General features: G+C 33.2%; 1 protein-coding gene across 2 annotated transcripts in view; it reads left to right on the top strand.

Moving 5' to 3' along the window:
• The first annotated feature begins 233 nt into the window (after window positions 1-233).
• The window catches only part of LOC137386961 (hepatocyte growth factor receptor-like), a 77,891-nt gene continuing 59,235 nt past the window's right edge, over window positions 234-18,889 (top strand). For both annotated transcript variants that reach the window (XR_010977856.1, XM_068073210.1), the window contains exon 1: window positions 234-268. The gene's annotated coding sequence lies outside the window, so the exon portion shown is untranslated. The remainder of the gene's footprint in view (window positions 269-18,889) is intronic.

Genomic DNA, 18,889 nt, shown 5'->3' with positions numbered 1-18,889 from the left:
CAAGTTTTTGTAGAAAATTAGTTACTCTTTGACAAAGATATTCATTTGAAAGGATAGTATTAGTTGTTCTGTGATGTGTCCAATTTTATATTCATGTTTTAAAAAGCGTATCTTTTTTTGTAGTAACGCCTTTTTAAATATCACAGCATTGAACCAAAGTAGATCTGAAATAGTTTATATGGAAATAAACTCTACGCACTCTTACACAGTTGGATCTGCTATAGAGAGAAGCTATGAGCCATTGCTTTTAGGAAAGTTTGCACTTTTGGTAAGTAAGAAGTATTTCTGTACAATTACATTTAAAGTTTAAGTCCATGAATAAGTAATTGATGATTAATGATGTAGATTCACATAATGTCCTTGTCTTATAAAATCTCATTGGAACCATATCCTATAACCACCATAGTATTCATCAAGCCCCCGAGGTGATCAAAGTCACATAAAACCCAAACAATTTCTCTGCTAAATTTGGTGTAGCAATGATCTACCATATCAGTGTCTATTATTCATTTACATGGCTATAATTTGACATTTTTAAGAATAGCACAAATGATCAAATCACAAATTTTATTTAAAAGGATACTAAATTAAGTTAAGTATATTGTACAATTGTCATAAAAATCATATATGTTTAAACACACCCTCATCTTATATAAAGGCTGGTAGTTGTACACAAATGAATAGGAGTTCTACTATGACTAGGTATTTTCTTTTTACAAAAAACTGGTAACACAGAGCTAAGTTAGCTGTCTTCTCCTACAGTATTTTGATGCACATATACTGATGTGCACATATATGTGTACTTCTTATACATATATATTGTATATATATATAGTGTATATTGTATATATGTTATATACATAGATAAAAATTATAAATGTATCTATAGTATGTATAATATACTATAGATATATAGTATACTATATACCTACATGTATACTATGGCAAAAATAGAATTCCAGTATATATGGAATAGTATATATGCATAAATATATAACTATATATGTATATATACACACATATTTATATATATATATATATATTTTGCAATGTTTTGCAATCTTTAAAGTTTTGCAATGTCAATAAATACATCGCCGTAAATTTAAGTTGCCTTTTCTTTTTTTTCAACAATATCATAAAAATTATTAATAATTAATTATTTATTTATTAAAAATTAATATCACAAACAATCGATATATTTGCATAGCTAGTAAGTGAGCTTACGATGATGGTTCTTTCACTGTAAACATAACAGTAGCTCCTTTGTCCAACTCTGAGATATTTATTTTAATTGTTGGTTGTCGAGGCGAGAGAGTACAAGATTCTTGCAGTGTGCGGAAGTTGAGAGAGTTGACTGTAATTTGAAGTCCACATGCTGATGATGTGACTAATTCTCGTTCACCAGCATTTATATATATATATATATATATATACATGTATGTATGTATATATATATATATATATATATATATATATATATATATATATATGTATGTATATATGTATATACATATATATATGTATATATATACTAGCTGTGCAATCCGGCTTGGCCCGGGTTTTAAAAATCAGGTTATAAACAATGAGAGGTAATGAAAGTCATCTGTCACTTGTTATTAGCCTGGCACATTGCCAATGGATAATTTGAGTAAGCTTACTAATAATTGCTTATAATAAATAAAACTCATTGCTTTGCAACGTAACTGAAAGCAGTAGCCTATTTTCTCTAATATAGCAAAATATATTGCCTAGGAAATCTATCAAGCTCGTGTGGTTTATTTAGTTAAGTGTTTGCCTTGTGAATGAGATGCACTGAGATCAAATCTTCCGCTTTAAGAATTATTTATTCAAAAACTTTAATAGTTATAGCTTGACAAGCACGCACACATATTCACATACACGCAAACTTAGAGAAATATGTAGATTTATATAGATACATAAAATATAGTATAATATATTTAAATATATATATACTGTAACTTTTATATACTGGAACTGCAATTTTCAAGCTTCATATTATGAGGAAAAAAAATTTTGCAAGTCAAATAAATTACAAAAAAATCAAAACAATTATAAAAGGGTTTAAATGTAGATGTGAAATAGTTGGCAAGTAATAGCTAAAATAAGTCTATTTTGCTACGATTAAAATAAACAATGGCTTGGTGATGAAACAATTAATACGAATTCAGAAAATAAATTAAAAATCTTTACTATGTTGAATTAATAATAGCGATTCTTGCATACTATCAATTCAACATTCAACTATCTGCATATTAGTAATTCAAAATTCAACCTTTTGTTATACACACGCACGCACGCACGCACGCACGCACACACACACACACGCGTGAGCACCTGAATGTCTGAGTTCCTGAGCGCATATTTGTGTGTAACAAAAGGTGGCTGTTGCACCAGAAGCTATCGATCAAAACTTTGAATATGACGATACTGGTATATTTTGATACTGGTAAAATGTGAAAATGATGTATCATACTGTCTTTGTCTGACCAAACAGAGAGAGAATGTAGAGCCTCTTCCTACGTTGATAATACAATTTTTAGTGTAAAAAGAGTTGGCCTTGACTGGGCTATAGCCATTGAAATTTACGAAAAGTCCAAAATCACAGTTCAAGAAAACATGAAAAACATCATGTTTCACAGAGTTCATAGAACTCTTAGAGTTTCAAATAACTTGTCATTTTAGCGTATTCAATTGCTCTACGGTATATGATAAAGTATTTGATGAATATGCTTTGTATAGCTCAAGGGTTAAGCACATGGATTAGCAGATTGCAATTGTAATCATTGTGAGCACAAATAGAGCAAGCAGTGAGTTTTTAATATATATATATATTCATATATATATATATATATATATATATATATATATATATATATATATATATATATATATATATATATATATATATATATATATATATATATATATATATATATATATATATATATATATATATATATATATATATATATATATATACTCAAAATATGTAGGATGGGAGGCCCCCTAATAAGAGGCCTTCGTATATATAAAATTATTCAAAATGTGTATAGCAAATTGATAATAGGAGGCGGAACAATTTTGCCTCCTATCATGGATATATTTTTAATTTCGTTAGAGGTAGTTTTGAACTTGGAGTTGTCTCCTCGTTAATTTGTGTCCAAAAATTAATGAATTCTTTGGTAAAATTTGTTCACACTATAAAAGTTAAGTCTCCTTACACCAAAGTTTGCCATAAAATGCACAACTGATGGCTGCCAGCAGAGCTTTTATAGGCAGGTTTTTATCAGGCATGAAATCAAAGTGTTTTGGGATGTAAAAGAAAAACAAACCAATTATGAATTGAATTACCAAGAAGTGGTTTGTGAATATAAAACCGCAAAACTGATGGTTTGATTTCGATGATGGTAGTCTATCTTTCGAACTTGTCTGTAAATTGGCTACTTTTCCACAAGGTACAAAAATTCATAGCATTTTATTTATTGCACAACAAATATAGTTTGCAAATGTGGATGTTGGCTGACTGGTTATGGTCATGGCAAAAAGGGACTGAATGGTAGGTACTAGAACAGCTGGTTTACCTAACATTTTTATCCAAAAAGTTGCAAATGCATTAAAACCAACTAAATTAGTTTGTATTTTATTACCTCCCAAGGGTGCCAAAAATAAATAGCACACATCAATAAATTTATGCAAACATAGTATGATCATGCAGAACTACGCTAAAAAATTTGTCTTTGGTTATTAATGTTAATTAATCAACGACATATTGATACATAATTAAAAAAATATGATACAATAACAAATAAATTTAAAAGATAATTTCTACAAAAGTAGAAGCACCATTATTCAAACACATACAAAATGTTCACAATGTGTTTTTATTATTTTGTATGATTCATCAGTGTCAGTTTATAAAACATAGTTATAATGTTTTTATTTTGAATTGTAAAATCAAGCTATTGAAATGTACAGTTATATACCTATGTACATATACGTATGTACATGTATATAATTTAAGTGCGCATGTAATAATCATAGGATATGGAATGTTCAACAATAGATAGAAAGTAAATTTTGATTTTACCCTGGCATTCTAAATCACTGCAAAATAATTTTGATGAAAAAGTTGCTAATCTGATGCTTCTATGGAAGGAATCGTTTTTACAGGGGAGATAAATCCTAAAAAATCATTTTTATCAAATCTCTCATAGAAGTGGAAATGACAGCTACGGCACTTCTTCAGCTTTGAATTATCCATACAACAATTAGTCTAAATCACTGCATAAATTTTCACTGAAAAACGGTGCCAATGGAAATGCAAGATAAACTGCCTTGGCGCACGGCCTATACTGCTTGAAAGTGTTAATCGACTTCTTAACAGGTGTTCAGAAAACCATGAACAGGCCATTAAGCAAGCCACTAATTAACAAGCTTACACTGTTCTGTCTACAATTGAACAAACATACTGTGAGAATCACATGCAGCTAGTTTTGCGATGAAGGCAGCAAAACGCCAGTTATTTTGTCTTAGTTCATTGGCTACTACTACAATGATGCATCAATAGTTACAAAGAAGATATTTTCTTGCTTCTACTAGCATTTTATATTTATATAATTGTAAATAATAAAACATTGCCTTTTGCCAATAAAATGCTACCTTATCAAGCAGAGAGTGTTTAAGCGCATTACTTCATTTAATGAAGAACCAGTTCAGGCATTCTTTTTCTACCTGTTTTAATAACAGCACATCAAACGGAACAGACACTGGTCAATCATTTCTATAGTATATGGAATTTTTGTCTGGGCCTCTGAAGCCAGGGTTAGAGATTTAGAAATCATTGTTTTTATTGGTTTCAAATGTGTGGTATACAGCTTAAGAGTCGACTACCTTAACGCATGCAATAATGAGCTGCCTTCTTTAAGGATAGAATAACCGTAAATATACTTATTCTCTGCACATTATCGACACACATGACCATTCCTCAAGATACAGCGGACTGCCATGGGACTAGTAATAATAATAACAATAATAACTGTAAAGTATGAAGGCCGCATTCTGAAGAAATACACAATGACCAGAGTGAAGAAATTATACATATTTTAAATGAACTGATAACTAACAATGAAGAAGACATACAAATATAGAATTTAGAGAAAAACGAAAATTTGCTATGCCAGATAATATACACCGAAACTGATGAATGAAAAATAACAAATAAAAACAAGTAATCAGAGAGTACGGGGACACAAAAGTGGATGACAAGAAGAAGCCTTTAGAAAGAGGTAGATAGTCTAATAACAGTAGCACAAGACTAAGCACTGCAAACCAATGCCAGGAAAGCATGGATTGAGAAGAGTATGAATGATGTTAAATTCAGATTGTGTAAGACAAAGGATGTACCAGCCATATTGTAAATGAGTGCTCAAAGATTGCACAAACATAATACAACCATCGACATGATCAAGTGACTGCAGCAGGTTGCTGGACTTTCTGTGAGAAGCATCACATGCCACACACAGCATATTGGTATAACAATAGGGTAGAGCCAGTGTCTGAAAATGACAAAATGAAAGGTTTAGAACTAATCATAAAAGAAACAACATGGGTTTAGATTAGTTATATAACCATCCCAGGTGATGCAAGACTAAAAAAAAAGATATTAAGAAGATGTACAAAGGGCAAGATTTGAGCTTTGAAGGCTGGAGAATGTCCAAGCGAAAGTGTTATCTGTAGTAATTGGAGTGATTGAGACATTAATCACCTAGCTTCTCTCATATCTCTCTGAGGGCAGTGCTCAACAGTTTTTCAAACAACTTAGAAAACAGTGCTGCTAGGAGCTAGTATTCTTATGAATACTGATGAATCTAAAATCAGTTAAAATAGTAGGATTTGCAGAAAGCACTTCTCCATAAGTTGTCAGAATTATCTTCTCTTTCCTTAGTTTACAAACAGGAGCCTTCTTTGTGTAATGGTCCATATCAGTGACTATACTCATATAGGTATACTTTATAGGAATATTTATGTCAGATTTTAAGGAAGACTCCTCAGTAGAAGGACTCGTTAAAGTCAAATTCCTCAAGCTAAGGCCTTGCCTCACCTACTACCAGCCACTTGGTTGTGAAGACAGTTTTTAGAATGATACTAAAAATATTAATAAAAGCCGTGTCTGTCCATCTGTCTAAAGCTAAATATAAAGGTTAGGAAAAACATTGCACGGAGAATTGAACTCAAAATATTTGGCTGAGCAGCTGTGCACCCTAACGATGGCTCAGCTTAACCACCTTGCAGCTATGTGTAATAATTTTGCAAATTCAGCGTGCCAGACTGACAGGGTAGGCTACTAGTTTTCTGGTAATAAGAGCCCTGGACCTCCTTGGTTCCAAGCCATGGTTGGAGGTTTGGGATAAACATTGCGTAATAGGGAAGTCAAACCTACAACATGCAAACTGATTCCCAAGAATGCCGCTACCAGCTCGACCATTCAGCTTCAATTGGTTTAAATTGTTTGCCTAGGCATACTCACTATACTTTATTGACACATATGTTAGTGTAGGCTGTACTGGTATATATAAACAGTTTGGAAAAAATTGTTTGTTGATAATCTACTCATGACACACTTACATCTGCATAACATTACCATGGTTGACAGTTAGTTGTGAAGATAGCTTGCACATTACTTTCATAACAATATCGTTTACCAAAGATAAAGGGCAGATGTGCTTTGCTATTCTCAAGCAATTATCTGTGTCGCTTAAAAATGATACTACTGAATAAATGGGCTGCTTGCTTAGTTTGTGTGACAAGCATGCAAAATTTAATAAAATTTTCTGTAATAGGTTAAGACTAAAAAGTTGCAACGAAAAAATTATTTTTGAAAAATAAATTCCTGCTGTGATAATTTGCTGAGATATAGTTTTTAGAATTTGACCCATTCATGAAACATTACTGCCAGAGACAGTTAAAAGAAAAACACATGGATAATGAGAGCTTAGAAGATTAGGTCGTCACACTGACCAAGAACAATCCTAGCAATCTTGTACTATGGCTAGTAAATCAGCAAGGAGCAACAAAAATTTGTAAAAACTATTTAAAAAAACACTACCACTGATTAGTTTACACTCTCATCCATCTACAAATAGAACTGGTTGGAATTTGTATTGGGTGATGAAAAGGCTAATGAAAAGGCTGAGCTAATGAACTGCCTATACAAGCATCCAGGCATCTTGTTTGCAGCTTTTGCATATATGCAGGATGAGAAAACTTGTGCTCAGAGGCCACTTATGATGGATTGTCAAAGCTGCCATGATTTTTCGCAAGCTTTTTAAAAACGTGTGGTTCTCCTTGCTCTCTATTACACGTTAATATAACTCTCGCTGTGCTTCCCGAAATGTCAGCAATTCTTATATGGTTTAAACAGTAATTAAGATGCTTGTGACATTTTAGTCTCAATTTTTATACATAGTTCATTTGCTTTAATACCTTTAAGGCAATTTTACCTGTCAAGTATTTGAAGAGTTAATCAAAAAGTATTGAAGTTTTTTTATCATATGGAATTTTGCTGGTGGTTTTCGGAGTTCGGACAAGCAGGATATTTTAAGATTAAAGTTTGCGAAACTCAATTCCAATTACAATGCTCACAAGAAAAAAAATGTGCCCAGACCTCAAAAATTACATCAATAGTCATGCTTGTTGTTTATCAAAATAGACATACTGTCTCATTATCAATGATTCCTCATGTGTTCATACAGTAGTTAATGGAAAACAATGGGACTAATTCTAATCAAACTATATTTAAAAAGTTTGAAACAGCTATAGCAATGTATCTAAGTATAGGCCTATATTTTAATTTTAATTTAAACAACCATAAGCAAACACAAAATAAGATGTATGTCAATAAAGATGCATAACACTGCAACTTGGCTGCAATAGCCAATGGCATCACGGGAGGAAATAACAGGAAGTGCAACGATTGACATAATTTTTGGAGAAATCTTTTTCTTCTGAGCCTTATAATTGCACTTAAATGTTAACAATTTTAATTTTGAAACATCCCAGCAACCAAATCACATAAAACCACATGCAGAAATTCAACAAATTGAAAAATGCCAATAGTTTTTTAAAACACTTTTTAAAATTTTATGTAATGGACCCTTTCAAAATATTTGTTTCAAAAAGTTTATGGAAATTATTTGCCAAATAATGACATCAAGATTAGTTATGCGTTATACTCAATAAATAGTAGGTAAAAGTTGCAACAATTTACATGTAGATGATATCAACATTTTAATATTTTCATGAAAAACGCTTTGATAACTTTAATTAGCTCGTGTCATACATTAAACTCTGCTACAGAAAGCTAAATCTGACAAAAAGTGATTATTTTCAACGTCTGTGAATTTTTTTGGTTGACTGCATCACAACTGTTGTGTCACACATGAGAGCACATCACATATTACCCAACATATATAGAAAAAAGTCGTTGTTAGCTCATTTGTTTTTTAGGATATGATGCTACCTCGCAACGCTTGTAGGCTTATACTGTTTTCTGTTGGTAGGGCTTTTACTGTTAAAGATGTGGTTGTGTCAAATTTGAGTTGATCTTAAAAGAAAGCATTTTTTTCTCTATCAGTTGATATGTTGTTTGTTGTGTTAGGCAATCTCATTGCCAAGATATTTGAAGATTAAAATCAGAAAAATATGGTCGCCGTAAAAACGCTCAGGCAAAAAAAACATGCCCAGACTTGCCCAAAATGATGTCACAAGTGAATTTATCTGTCAATATATCTCGTATTCACATCGGCTATTTGCGATAAAAGGCTAGTCCTACGCGGCTCTATCGGCATATACTTTATTTTGTATTTGCTCATGCTGGTTAGAATAAAATTTTAAACCCTACTACAGATACATTATTATGAATGTTTCAAAGGCCTCAAACAACAAAAATTGAAAATTTGTCTTGCTCACTTTCTCTAATTGCTGTGTAAACATTTGAGTACCGACTACCAATTCTACCGGTCTACGGTAATTCTGTCAAGTTAACTGTATAATAAGGTGTTTGTATCAGCACACTTCCGCCACTACCCACACTAACGATATACAGCCCGTGTCGTATAGGGACATGTCCCTATACGACACTGTATACAGCCTCCCAAAAGCCCCGCCCACATTATGTCCATCGCCTATCCTTGGGGCGCGGCCGTATATCATTGCCAACACTGAAAACTAGTTTCTTACTACCTTTGAAAATAATATACATAGGGATAGAGTTTTAAGGATGAGAAGTCTGCTGCAAACTGGATTTGAACTCACATTCTCCAGTTCTGCGAACATCCATATACCGTATCCAATTCAATACAATATTCTGTAAATCATGTTTTGCATTATCGTCAACAATATAATTCTATTATATAATTTTTACAAGCAAAATATTTTCATCCCGGCATAAAGCTTTTATTAAAAATATTCATCAATTCGTGGCCACTCACATAGTTTTAGCTGTTACAATAAGACAAATTCATCTACTGCAAGAAACTTAAACAAAACATGGTTTATACAGCACACATTCAAGTCTCTCTTTTCCCTTTATGGCAGTTTCCATACTGACAAAGCGGCTTCGGATGGTGCGACGACATAAACATCCTGTAATCAGTAACACAAAAGCAATAAATATATGTCATTCATAAATATGTCATTCTAAAGCGTATCTACTGAAAGCTTTCAAATTCGGAGTTTAATAGACTGTGAGTGTAATTTTAAAAACGAATAAACGTTTAACAAAGGCACAAGTACGCCAAGCCAACGATTCGGAGCTTCGGTTCTGGAAATTAAAGATTTGCATTGATCAATCAATTTTTTTCACTTTCTACAAGTGAAAAGTGAACATCTAAAGTCAAATCATAAATCTAATTTACTACATAAAACTGCCACAGAGAATTTGAAGCAAATGCAGCTAGGAGAACCAATAAAAAACATAAAAAGATAATTAGTGATAGCAAAAATGTATAATTTTATTAATTAGTACATGTATTATTGAGTACTAAAATATTACCTTTAGTATATTCATCAATCTAAGCCATTGTATTGCTAGATGCTAAAGATTAAAAAGAAGCCATCAAAAATTCACTGCACATACGTATCTCGCACGCGCAGGAAATTACATTTCAGCCTCAAACAGGGAAATATAATCTAAATGTAAACTCAACAAGAAACTCTATAGGAGAATCATAGTAAAAGATAAATTTACCTCCATTTTCCAATCTTCCTCCTTAGAACTTTTACTACCTGATGCCAAGAAAACTCACAGTCACCTTCGCAGCAATTTTTACAATCATGTTGTTCGCCAATAAATCGTGTCGATCGAGTAATTGATTAAAGTAATGATGTTAATTAATTTAGTAAATATCGATGTCCATGCGATTTAATAATAGAGTAAAATTCCTAAATTTGAGATCACAGCCAATGCGTCTTACGAGTGACAACATTTGTTACGGCCTATATAAAAATTTTGCGCTGATGATTGACTAAGGAAGCTACCTCATATTTATCGCTCGTGGTTTCTTTTCAGATATATTGCTTGTGACGTCGCGAAAGAAGCACCCGCTGGAACGTGAGCTTTTTAAAAGTGGGCCCCACTTAAATTCATATATCTCTGAACAGGGTTGGTCTACAAAAACGAAAATGGCATCAAATTGTAGCTGATGTTTCAGCCTTTTATGGGTCTTAATTTAATTAAATCAAATCTTTTGACGCAACCACATCTTTAAAGCCTTTGTAAGATATATAGTTGGGGTCTGAAAAGTGAAAACATGACAAGCTACATCAAATTTACATACTTGAGCAGTAGCAACTGCTTTGCTTCAAGGAAAGCTTTTAGAAACTAATTTCTTTTCAGCCTTTGAAGTTTTTCGTGACTCTGAGTTCTGAAAGAAAATTTTTAGTTTACCAACGCAAGTTTGTTACTATGCTACATTGTTTTCATGATTGTTTATAAAAATAAAAAATCTCAGTGAGCCGCAGCACTACTGATGTAAGCATTGTTTATAAACTAGCTGAATGCATTTACTTGCCTAGGCATTCTCATTGCGCAAAACTAAAGATTAAATTATCTCAAGGAGTATGAACATTGTTCAGAATTTTCTAACAACAGACTTTAAACTTACAGTGAAATGTTGATTATTTGCAACATTTTATTAATTTGCAGTTTTAATAATGTCTATTGAAACAATGCAACTTTTTGTGGTGTATACTTGTACTTTTAGATATAACACTAGACCCATTCAAACCAAGCTCTTGCTGATTAAACTCCGCTAAACAATTGCAATGCAATCAGACTGCTGATTTGTGTGAATGGTTCAGAGTTGTGATGCGTTAAATCTGTATTGTGTAATTGCAGCTCAGTAAGCAGTAATTTTCCACCGCATTACAACTTTACAAGGCAAAATGGACATTTTCTGTTACTTAAACCGTGCTCCTACTGTAAATTTCCTACTTTCATCCACTGCCTATTTACTTTCATGACTCATTACCTAAAACCCAGCAATTCATACATAGTACTAATGCACATTCTTAAATACTTGAAACTGCATGCGTACTGCAATTGTGAATTAGTATGAAAATGATACTGTGAACCAGCTGACACTACTGACTTTCTAAGCATCTGTACTGCATTGTACAAGATCGTTCAATACTATTGTTAGCACTACTGAACTTGTCTAGTAAGTCCCATATCATATTCCAGATTCCAATCATATAAGCTACAATATGCTAGTGGTGATCAACTTGTTTGCCTAATTACATGTACATTCAAATTTTAATACCATCCACATCTTGCAATTGTGTTGCAATTTTCAACACTATACTTGATTTTGGAATGATATTTCATGAAAATGTACTGTGCATGTATGTACAATCAACCGTAATGCAGAGGTTTTTATTGCTTGTAACACTACGAAATGTACCTTAGCAACACTTCCACTGTATCTAGCATTGCACACTGTGCAGAAGGTAATACTGTCACTGAATCGATACTCATTAGTATGCATTATATAATACTTGTACAGCATGTATAGTGCATACTACCCATAGTAAAAGTTTGTAATGCAATTATCCTGACAGCATCATGACTGTGACACACTTACTAGTGCTACTGCATGGCTAATGCAAATATATAGATGTCTAGACTGGCAATTGTTGAAATTGCAATGAGTTTTATATACAAGCACAAGTGAGGGCAGTGCTCATTAATGAGTAGTTATGTTTTCTCATAAGGGTGACAACCCTGACCATGGTTTTATGTCAACTGTTAATCCGCTTAATCTGCAAGAATAACGTAATCCCCTACCAAAGCTAAGTGATTAGAATAACATAAAAATGTTTTGTGACCTTGTCTTTAAACCTTGCAGTTACATGATATTGACATGTTGGTATGAAGTTTATTTTACTGGCTAATGGAAGAATTGGTAAAAGCAAGTGATGTTGTGTGGAAATAAAAGAAAAGAGCAATTATAATGACTCAAAAACTTAACAACTTTTAATAGCAAACCTTTTGTGAGATCAGGATATTTTGTGGCATCAAAGTTGCGGCATAGTATGCAGGATAGTCTGTTGACGTGCTTTAGACAACAGAGATTAAAAAAACCCGAGGTACATCGAGCCCAATTCTATACCTATCAAACATCATCAATCTGAAAAGAAACTTGTGTAGTGTTTCTAGCTTTTCCATAGCTCTATCTAATAAATATGAAAAAAAATTAAATGAAACAGCAAGCAGTTGCAGTGAATAACTTTGTTATATATGCATAGGACATGATATGTTCTCATGATTGGCCTATGATTTACAGACTATCTAGATAAAAGGGTTAGCGAGAGGGATTTTCTGTGTTATGAGTAATTGGTTTAACATTACATAACCAGGCTTCATAATTGGTAGCTAAATGAAAGCAGTGGATGTCATTTGGAAACGACCTAGATACTGACATTTCAGTAGATGCTGTAATGCTGAGATAACATTTTACCAAATCTTTTACCTTGTATCAATGGCAGTGACAATTTGCCACTACACAGTGTCATCATAGCGCAGTACCAAGTGATATTTCAGTGCAATCAAATCTTTTAATATGAGTAGGCTTTTACTTTATAGGCTTTAACATATATGTAATAAATTTAAATACTTATATTATTTTTAGCCATTTCTTAAACATATTTCTAGTAAAAATCAGCCCCAGACTTCTTTGTTTTCAAGGTGTAATAGATAATTACTTCAACAGATGTGTCATGACTATATAACGGGTACATTTTTATTAAATTCTAATGATCTTTCCAGTCTTTGAATGCTGGGATGAATAAGATGGAGAGCTGCTGCTGCTTCTGCGGCGATTGGTGTGGCTGAGACTAGGACTATTTTAGGCACCAAGATGTGCACTAATTCTGTTTAGTTTTACACATTCTCGGCTCATCTTGGTCTACTGCCCTCTCTAGATCTGGTCAGTAAAGCAGCAGTTGTTGTCCTGAGCAATATGGCTTAACAAGCTTACCCTATTGGTGATAAAGTTTCTAAGTTTATAAAGTTTTTTTTTTAAGTTTCAAAGTCCACAATATTTTCAATTTTATTCTACCAAGACGAGCCACAGAAGGCAACAAGGCAATTTTTTCTCAATTATTTTGTGTATTTCATTTTAGCAAACTGTTGAACTTTTACACACATTAATATTTGTTACACTCACTGCCTATTTCTGATTTCATGTTTATTTTACAATTTATGACTAATTCTATTCACTTGAGCTGCCTCTAAAACATTTGCACCAATATGTATATTTTAATCTGTTAGAAGTATTTGCAACTGTTTTATATTGATTTACATGTCATGTAGTTCACAATGCAGACTTCACATTGAGCCAGTTGGGTTAAATAGAGTCACATGAACCACAACTTCTCATCATTAAATCTAGCTCTCCATTATGGCTTGTTGCCCTAGATAGGGCATGTTGCTGCAATCACGTAATTAACTTCAAATTGACTGATTTGAAAAAAAAATTCATTGACGCTTAATGCTACAGTGTTTTTTAAACTTCTCTCCTTGACAAGCGATTAGTCATGATGCATTTCGCATGCCGATAGCTTGTGAATTGTGTGCTGTTTTTAAGCATTGCAGAAAGCCCTAAGATCTTCAAATAAATCCCATAGGCATACCAGATAGCAGAGATTACAAGAAGGGGTTGGCAAGGCATTAAAATCACTGGTATGGTTCAAACTTGTATGTCCTAGAACATGTTATACAATACAAAAATACTGTTTTTCAAAAATTGTGCTCATAATAATGCAGGCTTTCATCATTGCCTTTTAAACCAATCATTTGGCAAGTCTCTCCCAGCTATTGGTTTAAACATATACAGTATGTATATTGTCTATACATATTAGTGTACGTGCTGTAGCGTATAAATTAAAACCATCAAAAATGTACATGCCTGATAGTAAACTCTCTCTGTTATATTGAAATCATCAAAGAGTTACAATACTTTTTCTGCACAGGCTGAGGTAAGGCCTGCTTCAGACCTGCAGACAGCTGTGTAAACTCTGAGTTTTCATTATTACAACAGCCAAAAAATTAAACAAATTGTCTAGCTGCGTATGGGCATCAACCTAATTTAATTGTGCTGATAACCACATTTCTTTCTGTAGGACTTACTATCGCTTGCGTGAACTCGGAGTGCACTCGGGATCGCTAGCAAAGCAGGTGCCAAGGTACCACGTGCAGGTACCACGTGCCTTTTTAGTGCAAGTATTATCAATGGAGGACAACTGAACTGGCAGAAGATCTATGAGACTGCAAGTTTCTGATTTAGACCAACGTGAGTAGATAATACTGTATTTAAGAAATGAAACAGATAATGAAAGCAGCAGGTATGTGTGCTTTTGCTTTAGACTTTACTTTACCTTGAACTTTGGGGACTACATTGGGCTACAGGATTTGTTGTTATTGCTCATCCAAAGTAACAAAAATATACGACTTTCAATGAAAGCTTTGATGACTGTAGCCTAACATTTGCTTCATACTCAAGTCAAGTCAAGCTCATATGTCAACCGATTTTCAGGAATCGAGTGTTGCGATCATTGGTAGACATTGGTAGATATGCATCACTGAATAATTTTCCATTGCTAGCTGAATGTCAGATGCATGCTTTACGTTATATCCTTAAAATCCCAAATTTTTCCAACTTCTCAAAAATTCAAGTGATTCAAAGATCTATAATAAAAGTTTAATTAAAAATGGTTTACAGAAAGAGTTTTTAATTGAATTCTGAAAGAATATATAATCTATATTGTAATACTCATTCAAAAATTAGTTCCGTATTATATGCTAATCAAAGCTACCGTTTCAAGGCAAAGGTTAGCAGTAGTTAACTTTTCGGTATAGAGATTCAAGACGAAAAAAATTCATGTAAAATAAACGTTTTATAATGCTAGAAGCCTAGAACTAAGTGTAGCATCAGCTTTGCTAGCAAAGCTTTGTGAAGCGTATTAAATACACATGGCATGAGGAAAATCTGTTGCTGCAGATGTTTATATTATTTATTGATATAATTAATGTGGTTATGTAAACATTGACTGTAGCATATATTATTTAAGGGAAAATGTATATTTTGCCATAAGCTTTGATTTTTTTTTGAAACATTTTTTGAAGATTGACTAACCAAACATGAAACAGGTACATTAAAAATAATTAAGCTTTTCGTATACCCATTATTATGCTAGTTCGCAACAAATTTGCGTGTAGCATCAGAAAACTCAACGACCAAAATTTGCTTGATATTTCTCCAGTATCTTGCAGGACATGTATTGCCTCCAGCTTGCTTTAGCTTTCAGAGCCAGGCATAGAACCCAGTTCAAGCAATAAAGGTCATAAACTAGTAACAAGCATTAATTAAACATCCCTTTGTATATAGCTTAGTGTATGGCATTATGTAATCTCATACCTGTTGGCTGTTTAGCTCAGAGAAAGAGCTAATCTCATCAATCACTGTCAACAGGGTGTCAACAATCACTGTCTCTGTTGGCTGGCACTGGCTACATCCATTACTCATGTGTCTTTGTGTAACTTGTGATGTACTCTCTAACTTGGTCCACATAAATGCATGTTAATAATCAAAGGTCTTTTTTTCTTGTAGAGTGTGACATTGTGTTTCGTAATAATGCTATAATGCCTGGCTTGCTCTTGGTTGCAGGTATGCACTGACAAGATAAAACAATCTGAATTTTTTCCATTTTTTTCCAGGCTTTCATTTATATGGTCTCTAATTTAGACAACAACTGCGACGACTTAGCCTTTAGCTGTGCGCTTTTCTTGTTGTTTTGTTACCGTTACTTATGCCAACAAAAAATTTAATATTCACATTGTTTTATATAGTAATAATAATAGCAAAAACAGTACAATTTAAAATAGTTTTTCTCTGTAATTACCAAAAATCATATTTAGCGACCAATATAGTTCTAGTCATAACATTGAAATGAATATTTACATGGTGTAGTATCCTGGTTAGCCTCTGAACCTTGAGCTAAATGTATTCTGTTTTTGTCTAATTTAAAATTTTTGAGCTATTGAGACATACACTGACCCCCCTATAGAGATAAACCCTGTCTTTAACAATGATGATTTCAGCCAGCTTTCGATAACCTAACCAACAGACCTTACCCATCCTGCGCTGTGCTGTCCTTGTATTGTGGTTGGTTTTTGTTAGTGCAGAGTAGGTGAGAAGTAGGATACTTGAGCCAATAAAAGAGTTACATTTTTAATGTGAAATAACCAAGGTTTTTTTTGCGTTGTATTTATAATTTTGCATGCTCTTAAAGCTTGGTTAAGTGCATCCGTGAACATGGTTTTACTTTTGCTCTCTCAACTGCATTCAAATAATTTCATATAGTAAAGTCAATGGGCCATCTATCCTTGAAGAAAGATGCATGGGTCAGTATGGAGGATTCAGAGGCCACCACTTGAGGAAACTTGGGCATAAGGGCAAATTTCATGATCTTTGGCTATACATATAACTGAAAGCTTTTCATTTAATATCATATTACATCACTACCCATAACATTATTCGACGATTAGATTTTTGCTGCTTTCTTTTTATAAAACTATGGTATTGGCTAAAAGCGTAAATTGAATGGGTTATGATAGAATTATACTTGGCCGCTTGACCCATCTATCCGTTTTTGCGCTTGCATTGCAGTAGATTAGTTGGGCCAACTGGTCCAACTATCCTCATCCTTAATGGCCCATGTATACCCAGCTTATAACTTTTGTAAAGTGCCATAACTCTCAAGTTATTTACAGATTAGTTTTAAATTTTGTCTCAAATTGGTTAAAAGATGTTTATTTATGTTGAAAACAAAAATTTGAGTAAACGTCATTCATTTGCTGCATGTTAAACCTGCTAGAATATTAAGTGAATTTACGACACAGTACTGATGAAAGGTAACTTACCTCCACGCTTGACAGTTTCACTTTGACAGAAACTAAGATGGCAGCAGTGACCTATTTTTGGATTGGACAAAATTATACAAGCAATAGAAAACTAAAATAAAGTAAACAATTTCTAATAATGGGGTTACCTATGTATCCCCTGTTTCCATATATCCCACTTCTCCCCTAATATTTGTCCTGAGTAATTATACTCACTGGAAATGCGAGTTTATCTTCTCTCAATTTATGGCATTAGAAAATTTGAGTATTTTTATCATGTTTGCTAGAATTTTGACTTCTGTGATCGAGTTTGGCACATGAATTCTTGAAGCACAATGAATAAATGCTGAGATTAGTCACTTGAAAGATGAGCAATACTCAACAACTATGCCTGCTATGGCCTAATGCATCTATGGAAATAATTATAATGGTATTTTAATATCACAATTACTATTCTGGTGTTATGGATTAAATTAGGCTGCTGAAATATAACACTGCATATCTAACATGTTTCAGTCAATGCTACTTGCTAAATTTAGTATGAGCAGGGTAGTGTTTTTAAAAGTTTACTCTCCATTCTTCGGATTTAAGATTCAATGTTTTTGTAGTTGTACCTGCAAAATGATAGAAAATGATTTTCACCTGTAATTACAATTTAAGTATATGGAACAGTACTTGAATTGTTCCATATACTTGAAGAAAGAGATAGAGATAAAGTTATAGCGACCAAAAAAGGTAATTGTCATGGTATGGCTAGATATGACAGGGTTGTTATTCACTGATGCCACATTCAAGGCAAGGCCAATGTTTTCACTGCGGTTTATCTAGTATTTTGCAATATTATCACAGACTCATTATGCACGCATTATGTGGCTCTCAGCGCTAATAAGAGTCAGGCTTGTAGGGCAGAGCTAGCTAGAAAGTGGCAAAACACACATGTGAATAATAAAACTTGATCGGAAACACTTACTAGAACCAACATCTTCGTACATACATAAAGCACTAAGCTGGGACAAGAACCCACCAGAGCGCGCAAGCCAATAATAGCTCCGTAGTCATAAAAGCTGAAGCAAGCGGTAGAAATGTCAAATGATTTGCAGGAACTGATAATTGCAGGGCTTTGTGAAGCGTATTAGATATGCATGACATGAGAAAAACTCTTTGTCGCGAATTGTCATATTATTGATTTTATTGAATGATGTTAATTCATTCGCACCCGTCTAATTTTTAGGTGATTAGCCCCAGATACTGCTGATTTTCGGAAAGTTGCCGTAATTCAAATTACTACTACAAAAAACAAACTTGAGATAATTTACTCATTCAAATTTCACAAGAACCAGCTAAATCTCCGTTTTCAAATTATATTATATTCATACAAACAACTCGTATTCCTTTTATGTAGATTCATGC

The sequence above is a fragment of the Watersipora subatra genome, chromosome 2, assembly GCF_963576615.1.
Source record: "Watersipora subatra chromosome 2, tzWatSuba1.1, whole genome shotgun sequence".
Classification (NCBI taxonomy): domain Eukaryota; kingdom Metazoa; phylum Bryozoa; class Gymnolaemata; order Cheilostomatida; family Watersiporidae; genus Watersipora; species Watersipora subatra.
This window is presented reverse-complemented; position numbering and strand designations above follow the sequence as displayed.